General features: G+C 58.4%; 1 protein-coding gene across 11 annotated transcripts in view; it reads left to right on the top strand.

The window, feature by feature from the left end:
- Positions 1–5,273: 5,273 nt before the first annotated feature.
- Positions 5,274–12,580, top strand: part of MAMLD1 (mastermind like domain containing 1) — a 122,112-nt gene continuing 114,805 nt past the window's right edge. For 3 of the 11 annotated variants that reach the window (XM_077889778.1, XM_077889776.1, XM_077889777.1), the window contains exon 1: positions 6,988–7,261. The gene's annotated coding sequence lies outside the window, so the exon portion shown is untranslated. Of the gene's footprint in view, positions 5,440–5,596; positions 5,751–5,915; positions 6,005–6,546; positions 6,617–6,987; positions 7,262–12,580 lie in introns of those variants that run through there. The other 8 variants (XM_077889772.1, XM_077889775.1, XM_077889768.1 and 5 more) reach the window with 5 other exon arrangements.

The raw sequence follows: 12,580 nt of genomic DNA, 5'->3' as shown, positions 1-12,580 counted from the left end.
GAGGTTGCTGAGCTCCAGACCACCCAGGACACTCAGATCTTTCTTCTGCTGGTGAGTAACGGTGTGATCTCAGACAAGGTGCCAAACCCCTCTGAGCCTGTTTGCTCAGCTCTGAAATTAGGTTTCTTTTTAAATTTTTAAAAATGTATTTATTCATGAGACACACACAGAGAGAGGCAGAGACATAAGCAGGCTCCCTGCAGAGAGCCCAATGTGGGACTCGATCCCAGGACCCCGGGATCATGCACTGAGCCAAAGGCGGACGCTCAACCACTGGGCCACCCAAGTGCCCCTGAAATTAGTTTTTATAGGGCTTCATCGAGCTCATGGTGGGAAGCATAGGGCCAGGCGCATAGTAGGTGTGCCCTACGCTCTAGCTGCTTTTATTGTTAATGTGATTGTATGTTCCAAACCCACAACAGCAGGAGCACACTGTTTGGTTTTTCTCTAAACGTCTGCCTGGACAGTGCGCCTGCCCAAGGCCGGGCCCTGGCCAGTTCCCTGGTGTTAGGGCATATTAACCTTCCGAATGGTCCTGATGCTGGTGCAGCCGCAGCCTAGCTGGTTGCTAGGACAGCCACAGGCCAGGGTTTTGTTGTATGTGTGGTTTTTTTAATCACAAAATTGCAAATGGTCTGAAGGGTCCTAGAACAGTGGATGGAGCCTCTTCCCATGTGGGGCCTGAGTCGTGCCTGTGCTGTTGTAAAAAAATGTCATTGCATAAAGAGTAATAATTAGCAAGCCATCTGCATACTTTTTTCTATATAAATGCTTTGACAATGTCTTTCAGCTGTATGTACGGTACAAGAGGAGAACTGACAGCCATCTGGATTTACATTAATTCCCTAAATTATTTATCCATTTTGTTTAAATAACCAATGCCCATCCTTACTTGTGCTTTGATGGTATCACCTATGGCATTCTGGAAGCGGCATTCATGGTATGCAAGGAGCTGGGGGCCATTGACTTGTAGCCACAGTTTTCTGGCTTCACGGTAAAATCGATGCAAGCCATTCTACAGCCCCTTAATTAACTGCTCGCTTGCTAATGAGGGCCTTTTTTCTTAAAGGTTCCTGTTTTTTGTAAGTCAGTGAAGCTGCCAGGAAATTACAATCAATGTTTTAACAATTTCCCATTTGTTTCCATTGTGATTTTTAAAAAAATGCTTACCACCACCGACGTCCCCGAAAAAATTAGAATTATGTAAGAACACGGTGAGAAATAATTCAACTCATTTCCCAGCAGCTCTCCTGGACCCCAGCAGGGCAGAAATGGCCACGTGTCCTCTGCAAATGCCCCAATCTGGCTTCCTACGTGGCACAGACTTACCCTTTGTCAGACATATCAAAATGCTCCCAGTTTTGCCCAATATCACAGGGTGTTGGTACCTGTGTGTGGGACCCGAGCTCTCCTCCTACCGTGTGCCATCTTAGATTCAACACCTGCCTCCTGTCTTTGGGGGTTTGGGGACAAGAATCATAATAGTAGCTTCCTCTCTGAGGACCGATGACCTACGACGTGCCAGCCACTCCGCCAAAGGTGGCTATAATAAAAAAGACAGATTACAGATGTTGGTGGGGATGTGGAACCCTTATATATTGTTGGGGAGATAGTGAAACGATGGTGCAACTACTTGGCAAAACATTTTGTCAGCTCCTCAAAATCTTTTTTAAAGATTTTTAAAATTTATTCGTGAGATACAGAGAGAGGCAGAGACATAAGCAGGCTTCCTGCAGGAGCCCGATGCTGGACTCGATCCCAGGACCCTGGGATCACGCCCTGAGCTGAAGGCAGATGCTCAACCACTGAGCCACCCAGGTGTCCAGCTCCTCAAAATCTTAAGCATGGAGTTACCATATGACCCAGAAATTCCACTTGTAGGTATAGACTCCACTGCAGTAAGGCAGGTACTACCATGACCCCGTTTTACTCAGGAGACAACTGGGGCATTTGTCTGTCCTGGTTCCTGTTGGTGTGGCCTCCAGTCTGCTGTGGCCACCAGGGTCAGGAATATCAGAGGAGTCACCAGGCCCTGAGGGAGTGCTTTCGGAACCTAGAACTCAGAGCCCAGGCTGTGGAGCAGAGCCTCTGCATGGCCGGAGTGTGGCTACAGGGGGCTCAGAGGCAGGGGAGAGGCGGGGGAGCAGGAGAAAGCGGTGACCTCCAGATGGGCACAGCTGACAACCTCTACATATGGATAGTGGGGGGGGGGGTGCTGGTGAGGAGGAAGATGCCATGTCCATTACCTCTCTCCTTCCCTCTGGATCTGGATTCTCTCATGCAGAGAGCATCTCGAACCCCCTCTAGCATGAGTTCATCACATAGGCTTTGGGGGGAATCCTCAAAGTCCCTGGTAAACCAGGGAAGTGGGCAGAGCCGGGGGTAGGGTCCTGTAGAACCAGTGAGATACAAAGGGGCTATATGGATGGCCGAGGGAGGGAGGGCACCTACACGGCACTCTGGTGGATCTCAAGCCGGGCTTCACAGAGGAGGAGACTTCTGAGGTAAGCCCTGAAGGTCAGGTGAGAATTGGACAGGAGAGCTGGAATTCTAGGGAGGGGAAATGCATGGGCAAATATGCAGAGGTAGGAAAAACCAGGAATTGTTTGGTGTCCAGTTAACAGTCCAGCCAGACAGGAGGCCCAGGGGCACCTGGGAAAGCAACAGGCGAGAAATCTGGAATGGAAGGCCATGGCCCACCAGGGGAGGGCATTGAATGCCGGCCTGAGGAGCTGGGATGGAGTGCCACGGGCAGTAGGGAGCCACAGAATGCTTTGGAGCAGAGGAGTAATGAAGAACAGAGCAACCGGATATTTGTTTATTTGAAGTCAGTACCCCTGTTTTCCAAATTCTAGGCCCACTTACACCCCCAGCATTTGTCACAAAAACTCAGGAAAACTTAGTATGCGTTCATAGGAATAGGACAGATGGCCACTGTTTTCATAACCCTTGAGCTCCAGGTTTGGGGCAGATCAAAGGCAGGACCCACATCAGCCTTGGCATGATGCCCCTGGACCCGCATAGCCCAAGCTATGGCGATGTCCTGGCGGCCTCTTGGCAGCAAGGCCGGGAGGTTCTCCCAGGAAAAGAGCAGCGCCTCGAGAGCCCTGTGAGATTCCTTTTGTCACCTGGACCCAGGACTGCACATGCTGAATCCGGATGGCCACACTGCAGGTGGACGCAGCCTAAGCTCTGAGGCCCAGTTGTTTACTGCTCTGCAACTCTCAAGCTCTGACCCCGGACATGGCCCTTCACCTCTCTGAGCCTCCCGATTCCTCATCTAGAACGTGGGGATGATGATGGCTTAAACCGCGTTGTGTACAGGGATTCTTGCGGATAAAACACAGACTGAGCCTCAGTAATTGTAAGGAGCTGTTAGCTCTGGACTTGGTCTGCATTTTGGGTGACAAAAGGGTCTCATCGCCAGTCTCTTCAGTGTGGAGAAGGCCCTCATCCAGCCTATGTCTCTGGCCTCCTCTCCTATTTCCCCCATCAATCTTGCACCAACCCAAGGTGGCAACCACAGGGAACCTGTTTCCAATCATCACTGAAAAGCATGGCACACCTGGACCACAGTGCCACTCGCTGACCCGACCTGAGGCTGGTGTCATGGCTAATGCAAAGCTCTTTGCCTGACCTCCATCCTTTGCTCAGGTCAGGAAACCAAAGACGTGCCACAGCTATGGACCCCTTTCCCCGTGTGTGTGTACAAGTCCAGGACCCCCAGGGTCTCCAGAAGAGTTCCAAGAAAATAGAATCCAACCAACATTCGTATCTGCTGCCAGGCACTGTGCTAGGAGCTGCGAGGACAGCAGAGGTACAGCAGGCCCTGGCGGTAGCCCTCCTGGGTTCAAACCTATAGAGGTCAGCTGGTGCTAAGTGCTAAAGAGAAAACAAAGCAGGGAAGGCGAGAGGAAGTGCCACGGATGGGTGTGGGGCTTTGAAATGTTACATAGGGAGGCCAGGTGACATTTGTGTCGATATTAAAGGAAATGAGGGGGCCAGCCCCAGAGATTTCTGGGAAAATGCATTCCAGTAGAGGGAACAGTGGGTGCAAAGGCCCTGAGGGACGTGCCTGGTGTGTTAAGGAAGAGTTGGGAAGCCTGGAGCTTGCTAGCCGAGCAAGGGAAGAGGATATCATCCAGACTAGGGGACCGGGACGTGTCGTGCAGGCCCTTCTAGGCCGCCAGAAGCAATTCACTTTTACCTAGTGAACTGGGGAGCCACTGCAGGGGTGTAGACATCAGGGATTGGACGGGGATTGAGGGAGGAGGTGACTGGGGGAGGTAGGAAACAGAGCCCCCTGTTAGGTGGCTATTGGGGTAACCCAGGTGGGAGATGATGGTGGTAGGGCCTGAGGGGAGTAGTGGATGGAGAAGAAGGGAAGGCTGGGATTGTGGGTGCCCTTTGAAGATGGAACCAGAGTTGTCTGCCCCTCTGGATGTGGGCTGTGAGTGTCAGAGAAGAAATCAAGGAAGGTTCCAGGGAACCCAGCTGGGGCAACCTGAATGATGGAGCTGTCATTAGCTGAGGTTGGCTTGGGGATGACCAGGAGCTCTGCTCAGGCCACATGCAATTTGAGATATCTAGTGGCCATCCAGGTGGCAGTGCCAAGCAGGCAACTGGCCATCTGACACAGGTGCAGTTGTCACCTCACAGGCTCCCAGGACACTCGGGGGTATGGACATCACCCACCCCGCTGTTTCCCCCACACACACACCCCTGGTCTGCTGTGTTTAATGAGATTCTCTTCAAGACACACGGGAGCTCTCTTTCGCTGAAGGGGACATGGTGTCTCTCAGATGATGCTTCCTCCTTGCAGGAAGGGGTGTCTGGGGTGAAGGTAGGGGGTGCGATGGGTTCCTTCAGCAGAGAGGGGTAACTTCTCCAGGCCGCTGGCCCTCTCCAGAGCAGCCTCCTCTGGACCCGGCCAAGGTGGATTCCTATCCAACAGCCGGGCCTGAGCCCTGCAGCCGCAAGGCGCCTGGTGGGGCCAGGCTCGCCCTGGCGCACCGGGGGCTCCGGAGAGGGAGTCTGACACCTGTGCCTCACGGTAGGCGCTGACGGCGCAGCTCAGCCTGGGAACTTTGGGAAACGCTCTCGGAGGCAGGCGCCCAGCTCCATCTCGCCTACGTAGCCCACGAAGGGACTTTGGTTGGTTCTCATAGGGGGCCCCAGCGCTTTCCGAGGGCCGAGGGCGTGGGCGCAGGGAGAAGGAGGGGCCGAGTGGGCGGCGGGCCCACCCCTTTATTCCTGGCCCGCGGCTGGGCCGAGTGCGACCAGATGTGGTGGAGACAGGTCGCTAGCTACTCCGAGGTGCGGCCAGGAGCTGTGATTGGGCTCTGGGGCTTCGCCTGCGCTGCTGCTGTCGGACGAGACGCGGCCGGCGTCCGTGGGCCGAGCTCAGCCCCAGCGGCGGCTACCAGCCAGGAAGTCCAGGTTAGGAAACGGACCCCGCCGGGGATCCTGGAGAAGGGGCGCAGGCCAGTACCCGGGTGTGGGGGGAGGGGAGCCGCCGGCCTCCGCACGAGGGCAGAGGGCGGAGAGCGCGCTCCTGCCGGCGGGCGGTTCACAAGGAACTCATGTTCTTGCAGAAGCCGCAGGTGTCTGCCCCAGGGTAACCCCTGGCAGAGAGCGGACCGCTGCGCCCAGCTCGGGAAGGGGCTTCCACCGCCCGGGCCGGTGGGGCGGGAGCCTGGCTGGCGCGCCTGGGCTCCTGGCTGGGCATAGTGGCGGGCAGCACAGACAAGGTCTGCGCGGAGGTGGGGTGGGGGTGCTGGTGGGGGTGCTGACGGGCAGTGGAGGAGGGGATGAGGGAGAGAGCGGGGGACGGGAGGGGGGAAGGAGGACACTAGGCTGGTGGGTGCAGTTCTGTAGCTGCCACCTGAGAGCACTGGTCCCCACTGCCGTCACAGCAGGTCGGCTTGGCTGTCCGGGCGAGAGCCAGCTAGCAGACGCAGCGCCAGTGGGACAGGCGCTACCCACCCAACAGCCACCACTGAAGGTGAGCGCCCCCCCCCCAGGGCGAGGGAGGAGGGGGTTCCAGCCCCCAGCCCTGGGGTCAGTCTCCGCTCAGAATAGGAAAGGGGTGTGTGTCCTGCGGGTTGGAGTGGATTGGACAGGCTAGTTTATGGTGAGACTCCCTGCCCTGTGCCGCTCCGGTGTCTCCCAGGGACCTGCTGTCGTTCTGGGTCCCTCCACTCTCTCCCCTGGTGTCCCTCTAGCCCCCTGTCTCTGTCCTTTTCTGTCGGTCTGCCCGTGCCTCTGTCGATTTCCGTCTTTCCCTCTGCCCCTCTCGGTGTCTGCCAGTCTCGCGCGCTGTCTAGCCCTGTCGCTGGTGAGTGCTGGCGCTCCCGCTCTCCCCGCTGCTCTCCGTCTGTCAGGGGCGCGCGCGGCTCTCCAGCCTGCTCTGCCCAGACGCGGGAAGGCTACCTGCCGCGTGCGGGTTTCCCGAGCGCGCAGGGCTCTTCCTGCTGCCCTCGGGCGAGCTCCATCCGCTCATGCCCAGGGGCTCTCGGTCACCCCGCTGTCGCTCCTCCCTATCAGCGCACCGTCTAGACGGGCCACCTGCCGCCGAGGGCGCCGACCACCTCCTGCTGCGCGCCGAGCCTCCGAGGTAAGTGCGGCGGCGGCCCCCGTCCTCCCCTCCGCCCTCCGCGGCTGCCTCGGCTCCAGTGGACCGGAGGACCGAGGCGACCGCAGGGAAGCCAGCCCGCGGCCGCTTTCCCTTTCGAAGAGTGGCAGGAGGGCCGGGGAGGCCCCTGGGGCGGCCGCCGCGCTTCCGCTGCCCCGGCCCAATCCGGCCTGGAAACTCGGCGTTTCGGGGCTCGGGGCTGCCGGGGTCGCGGGCGGGGCAGCGCAGCTTCCCCTTTAAGGCCGGAGCCGCTCGTCGCCGTGAGTGTGAGGGTGTGTGAGTGTGCGGCGTGCGTGTCTCCTCCTCCCCGAGTGACACAGCAGTGAGAAATGCCTATCAGTAACTTAAACCCCCGAAACTCCACCTTCCGGGCGCGCGGCGCGGAGCCGGGCGGTGGGAATGGAGCGAGCAGATTGAGGCCGCCACTGCAGCGCCGCCGGCATGAACTTGGCCGCGAGCTGAAGCAGCCGGCGGCGGGCGGGCGCGGGGGCACCGGCCGCTAGCCAGGGGGTGATCCGCAACCGGGCCGGGCCGCTCGGCGGGTGCCCGAGGCCAGGCTGCCTGCGCCGGCGGCCGCCCGCCCCTCGGGCACTGCCCCCGCCGCCGCCGAGGGAGCTCCGCAGCACGGTAAGGCTGAGGGCGGGAGCGGGAGGTCCGGCCGCTCTGGGGGCTCCGGGGTGCACTTGTGGCCCGCACTGGTGGTTCCCGTCGCGGAGGATCTAAGGGACCCCAAAGTTTGCTGCGAGCACACGGCCCACCTGGCGCTCCGCGCGGCCGGCCCCCTTCTCGAACTGGCCGTGGCCGGCCTGAGCGCAGCTCCCGTCGCCCGGGACTTCGGCCTCTGCCCGCTCTCCGGCGCCCATCGGGTGTCTGGAATCGGGCGGGGGCAGTGAAGTGCCGAGGGCGGCGGGGCAGGCAGGGGGTGGGAGCGGAAGGCAGAGGGGCGCGAGCCACCCGGGCTTCTCTGGCCCCGCCGGGCTCACCGGGAGGCTCTCACTCCGTTCCGGCGCCCCCCCGGGCCGCTGGCGCCCGGATGCCACCGGCGACGCTCCCATCGCATGCCAGCTCCCTGAGCCTGGGCCGGTGGACAGTGGGCGCTGGGCAAAGGATTCCACCGCCCCCCGTACACACACACACACCCCAACCCGCTTTGCCGCCACTGAGCGGGAGTGTGGAGTGTGCGTGCGCCGAGCCCGCTGCCTGGCGCTCCCTCCCCTGCCAAATCCTCCTCTGGAGAGCAGCCCCGAGCGAAGCTGGCGGCTCAAGGCAGCCCCGACTGGGCTCCTGCCCGGAGCTCCCGGCGCCCCCGCGCTCGGAGCTCCCAGGCCTCGGAGCGGCGGCAGAGCCCGGCGCCCGGCGCCGGCAAGGGCGGGCGGGAAGCCCCCCGGAGCGCCGCCAAATACTTTTCTGGGCCAGTTGGCTCGGCTAGACTGTGTCCCGATGCAGTGTGTCCGAAGCCACTTGGAAAGCTGGCCGTACCGTCTGATTTTGATCCGTGATTAAACGCGGACTGAGCAGACGCTAATAGGATTAGCCTGCCAGAAAACTGCCCTGAAGTCGTCGGAACCCGAGCAAACTGACGCACCTCGGGCTGGGGGCTCAGCCCCACGGTGCTCGCGCAGCTCAGTGCGGCTGAGCCAGGCACCCCGAGTGTGGGTGTGAGTGTGTGCGCGGGAGGGAGCACAGGATGGCTGGGGGACGTGGGGAGCAGGGACTCCACTTGCTAGGGTGGCTTGTCGTCGTTGTTTGGCAGCAGAAGGAATCCCCCCGGGGTGCCGTCCCCACCGCGAACGTGTCGCTTGCGGGTAGCCGACCGAGGCCGGCCCCGGGACATTGTCTGTGAGGGCGAGCGAGCCGAGCGTACGAGAGGCGGCCGTGCTGGAACAAAGACGCAAAGTCTCCCCGAGCCCAAGCAATTTCGAAAGAGTTGGCGGGGAGAGGGCCCGAGTCTCCCCGGGGAGAACCCCGCGGGAGCCGTGCGGTCCCCACCGCCCCTGCCCCGCGGCCTCGGCGATCGTGTTCCCTCCCGGGCAGCTGCGGCGAGCCGGCGGGCAGCATCGCAGCGGCGCAGCCCAACCCTTGGCAGACGCGGGCCGCCGCCCGAGTGCCCACGGGCCGGGCGGGGTGGGCCGCGCACCCGCGGGGGCTTCCCGGCCGCCGGACCGCTTGGGGCTCCCGGAGGCCGCGCAGCTTCTCCCCCCACCCCACCTCTTCTTGTCTTTATAGATCCCCCCTCCCTCCTACCCCCGCCGCCGCAGCCGCCAACAATCCGCTTTATAAAAAGCCCCTTTGTTTCCCAGGAGGCTGGAGAGAGGGAAGGGGGAAAGGGACGCAGAGACAGGGGGCGGGGGCGGCTGCCTCCCAGTGGCCTCGAGCCGTTCGGGACAGGAGGGCAAGTGTAGGCGGTGGGGGAGGGGGCTGTGTTGCGAAGACCGTCCCCGGGCACCCCAGCAGGCGTGGGGAGCCCTCGAGCTCCTGGCGCCCACCGCGCGCCCCGCCTGCCCGCGGCGGACCCCCGGGGTTCCAGCGGCCGGGACGGCCCCGCGGGCTGCGCGGCGAACGGGAGGACGCAGAGGCCGAGCACGCTCCGCGGGAAGGGCAGATGCGGCTCGCCGCTGCGCTCGCCGGGCGCGGGCATAGGGGGCGCCCTTTCCTCGGTTTCGCTTTGCAGCCCGGGCCCCTCACCTCCCGGCTCCGGGCGGCTGTCGCGCCGGCGGGTGGCTGAGACGACGGCCGTGACTGTGAGGCTTTCGCCACCCTGCGGCTATGCTCCTCACTCCTTCCTGCGCCCTCCCGCCGGCCACCATCCCCGCAGCCCCCCTTCCCCCCCACTCCGGGGCTTAAATGCTCCGCGGTCCCCCTTTGTTTGGAGGCCCGGAGGGAGTCGGAACCGCCGCCTCGGAGGTTCGCGCAGCCTAGGCGGGCCGCGGGGACGGGGAAGCACCTCCGGACCGTGGGTCGCTGTGTCGCCTCTGCGCGGACCCAGCGCGGGATAGTTGGGGGTGTCCAGGACGCGTGGGCTACCGGCATTAGTTGGATTGAGAATTTAGCGGGGCCGTATCCCCTACACCTGCCCTCCCTGCCCCCCCAACTCGTGGGCACTCAGACTGCAGCGAGGAATGTTAAACCTGTTAGAAGTAACCTTTCGCCACCCGTCGGCCTGCCCCGCCTCCGCCCCCACCGCCCTCGCCAAAGCCGTCCGCTCCACTCGTAAAGTTTGTTCTGTTGGGGAAAGGAATACTGACAATAAGAAAACTTGACAAATAAGGAGAAGGGGGCGGGGTCCAAAGAGCGAAGTCAGATTTCTCCCGATCTGATCTCGATCTCCCGATCTCTTGCCGCCTTCGACCCCCTTCCCATTTAATCTCACGGGCAGCAAATTATTTGTACCTTTTTGCCTGTTTCCCCCCATCCACTCCACTCCCATCTCTGGACGTTATGCGACAGTGTTGGTCAGACATTTGTTCTCTCATTTTTGGAATCGAAGGTGAAGCCCTAACGTCCCGTCCCCCTCACCGCCCCCCCCCCACACACACACACATCCCAACTGCACCTACAACCACGAGAAAGTACTCAAAGGGTAAACCGCGGCTTCTACCTTCTCCTCCCCCTTTTGTGCTTCCCTTCTGGAGCAAGATCATTGGAAAATAAAGCTGCTGATGTGCGAGATGGAACATATGGTGCCTCCATAAGAGAGTAGCTGAAATGGCCTTGAACCTGCCGGACAGACCAGCTGTTTGCTGCCAGCCAGAGCAGCTAATCAGCTTCTTTGCCTTAAAGTAACATCCCTCTTTTCTCTAGATGACCAGTTGGCATATTAAAATGGGATGGTCTCCAGACCAGAGAGGAGATGGGCTCCTCCATGGCTTTGTGCTTTGCTGGTCCTCCACCCGCCTGTCCGCTACTCTGGGTGCTGCCCTGCCCTCTGTCCCCCTGGTCCCCACGCGAGCAGACCGTGCGTGTGTCTCCTTTAATACTGATAAAAGAATGTTGCTCAAAGTGGAACTTGGGAAGAGGGAGGCAGGAGAGGGGTTGAGATATTCCCAGATGCCTGGGAGAAAAATCTCTCCGTTTTGTTCACATTGGCTTTAGAAAAACTAGCAGCTCTCCCCCACCCCACCCCCCCAACGCACACACATTAAAAATATCACAAAGATCTGCAGCGCTTCCTTATAAGATCTCCTTAGAAATCATCCCTTCCGGCCGTGACCATTTTAGTTTTCCTGCAGTACAGTGTGTTTGAGAGGGGGGGAAAACAGTTTGGCTTTAGAAGAAGAAAGGCTTGAGGAGATACAAGGAAATTCCATGTTAGGAAATCATTAGCAAAGGGTGACTTCGTCTGTTTTCCTGCCACTGACGCTGACAGTGACACAGATGTGTGGGTTGAAACAGGAACGTCATTGAATTTTTAAACTCAACCAGGAAATAGCCTGTTGCTGGGGTGGGGGTGGGGGCTACACATTCAGGGCACCTTGAGGTAAGAGATTGACTATTGTTGATCCTTTTCAATAAGGAAAGGGACTTTTTTTCAAGCCTGGCCAGCATGTTTAATATCATCCCCCTCTCCCCCAATTTTAAGCAAATCACCTAAGGCTTAAAATGCACCTGTTAATAGATCATCCCTAGGAAACTCAGTGACTCTCCAGGCTTATGAATTGGGCAGAAACTGATCTTAGACCAGTGGTTCTGTCAATAGTTGGACGACGCTTCTTCTTTAAAGGGGCTTCCTCTATGCAGTTAACCTTTTTTTTCTTTTTTATTTTTTTAAAGAGTCGGATTTTCTTTTTCTTCCCCCCTCTTTTTTTTTTTTTTTTTTTTCTGCAGCGGTGCATTGGAGAGATAATTAGCCCAGGAGCTGGCAAACTTGTATTCTAGAATACTTTCTCCACTAATTAGCTGAGTGATCTTGGGCAAGTCCGTCCCGGCTCCTTGCTTCTCCTGCCTACCCCACCGCCCCCTCATGACCTGAGAGTCTGAGTTCCTTCCAGCTCGAACACAATGCAATTTGTAAATGAAATAGTCATTTTTCGGGGAAAGAAAAACACCTTTGGGGAAAGTGGCCACACAGACAAAGAGATGGGGCTGAGCTTTGGAGGGACAGCAAAAAGACAGAGTAGAAAAAAAAAATGGCAGAAGGCCAAGCAAAACAATATGAAAGTGAGAAGTGCTCCTTCTCTGTGTCTTTTGCTGGTGGTGTGAACTTCTCCCCCAGAAGCAGAGAGGGTGGAGGCTGGGAGGCATTCTGGAAGGCTTCTAGTCCTGTACCTGTAATCTGGGGATCTCAGGCCTCCTAATCATTGAGTTGGTTTACAGATAACAGGATCTAAACTCTTTGAAATTAGACTGGCATGTTTCCAAAGGACTCATCTAATAGAGAGCAGATTTGCTGCTTTGCAGTTATTTAGCAAAGGTTTCAAGGACAAAAAGGCCTTCCGTCTGCACTCACGCCACCCTCGCTGGAGTCTGGGCTCTGAACTCACCGTTGAACCTTTTCTTTTCTTCCTCTTCCAGCTAGGTGTTTGGTCGTCTTTTTTAAATCACATTTCCAACTTTGAGGACACAGCGGCCATGCGAGAATCTGCCACTGTCCTGCTTGATTTTAATATTGATTTTTTTTAAACGTGGGGGGTGGGTGCGAACATTATGAAGAAGGACCTTTTATCCTCTGAGCTCTTTGGCAATTATCTCGCTGCCATAAATGTTGATACACATATAATGGATGTAACTAGAAAATCTCCTTATCCAAGCAGAAAAGGCTGAGTGTTTGTTGGAGCAGACAGATGTGGCCAGGGAGGGAGATAGATGGCGGGGAGCAGGAGCCTGTTACTATGCACCAGCACAATAAAACTGATTCCCATCAGCCCCCTCCCAGCGCCGCCACCCAGGGTAACCTAGGCAGCATCAGTCAGCTGTATGGCAGGAAAGAAGCCTCTTGAAGCTCACTTG

Source organism: Canis aureus, chromosome X (assembly GCF_053574225.1).
Source record: "Canis aureus isolate CA01 chromosome X, VMU_Caureus_v.1.0, whole genome shotgun sequence".
Lineage (NCBI taxonomy): Eukaryota > Metazoa > Chordata > Mammalia > Carnivora > Canidae > Canis > Canis aureus.
Note: the sequence above shows the minus strand (reverse complement) of the source record. Positions and strands in the feature narration are given on the sequence as shown.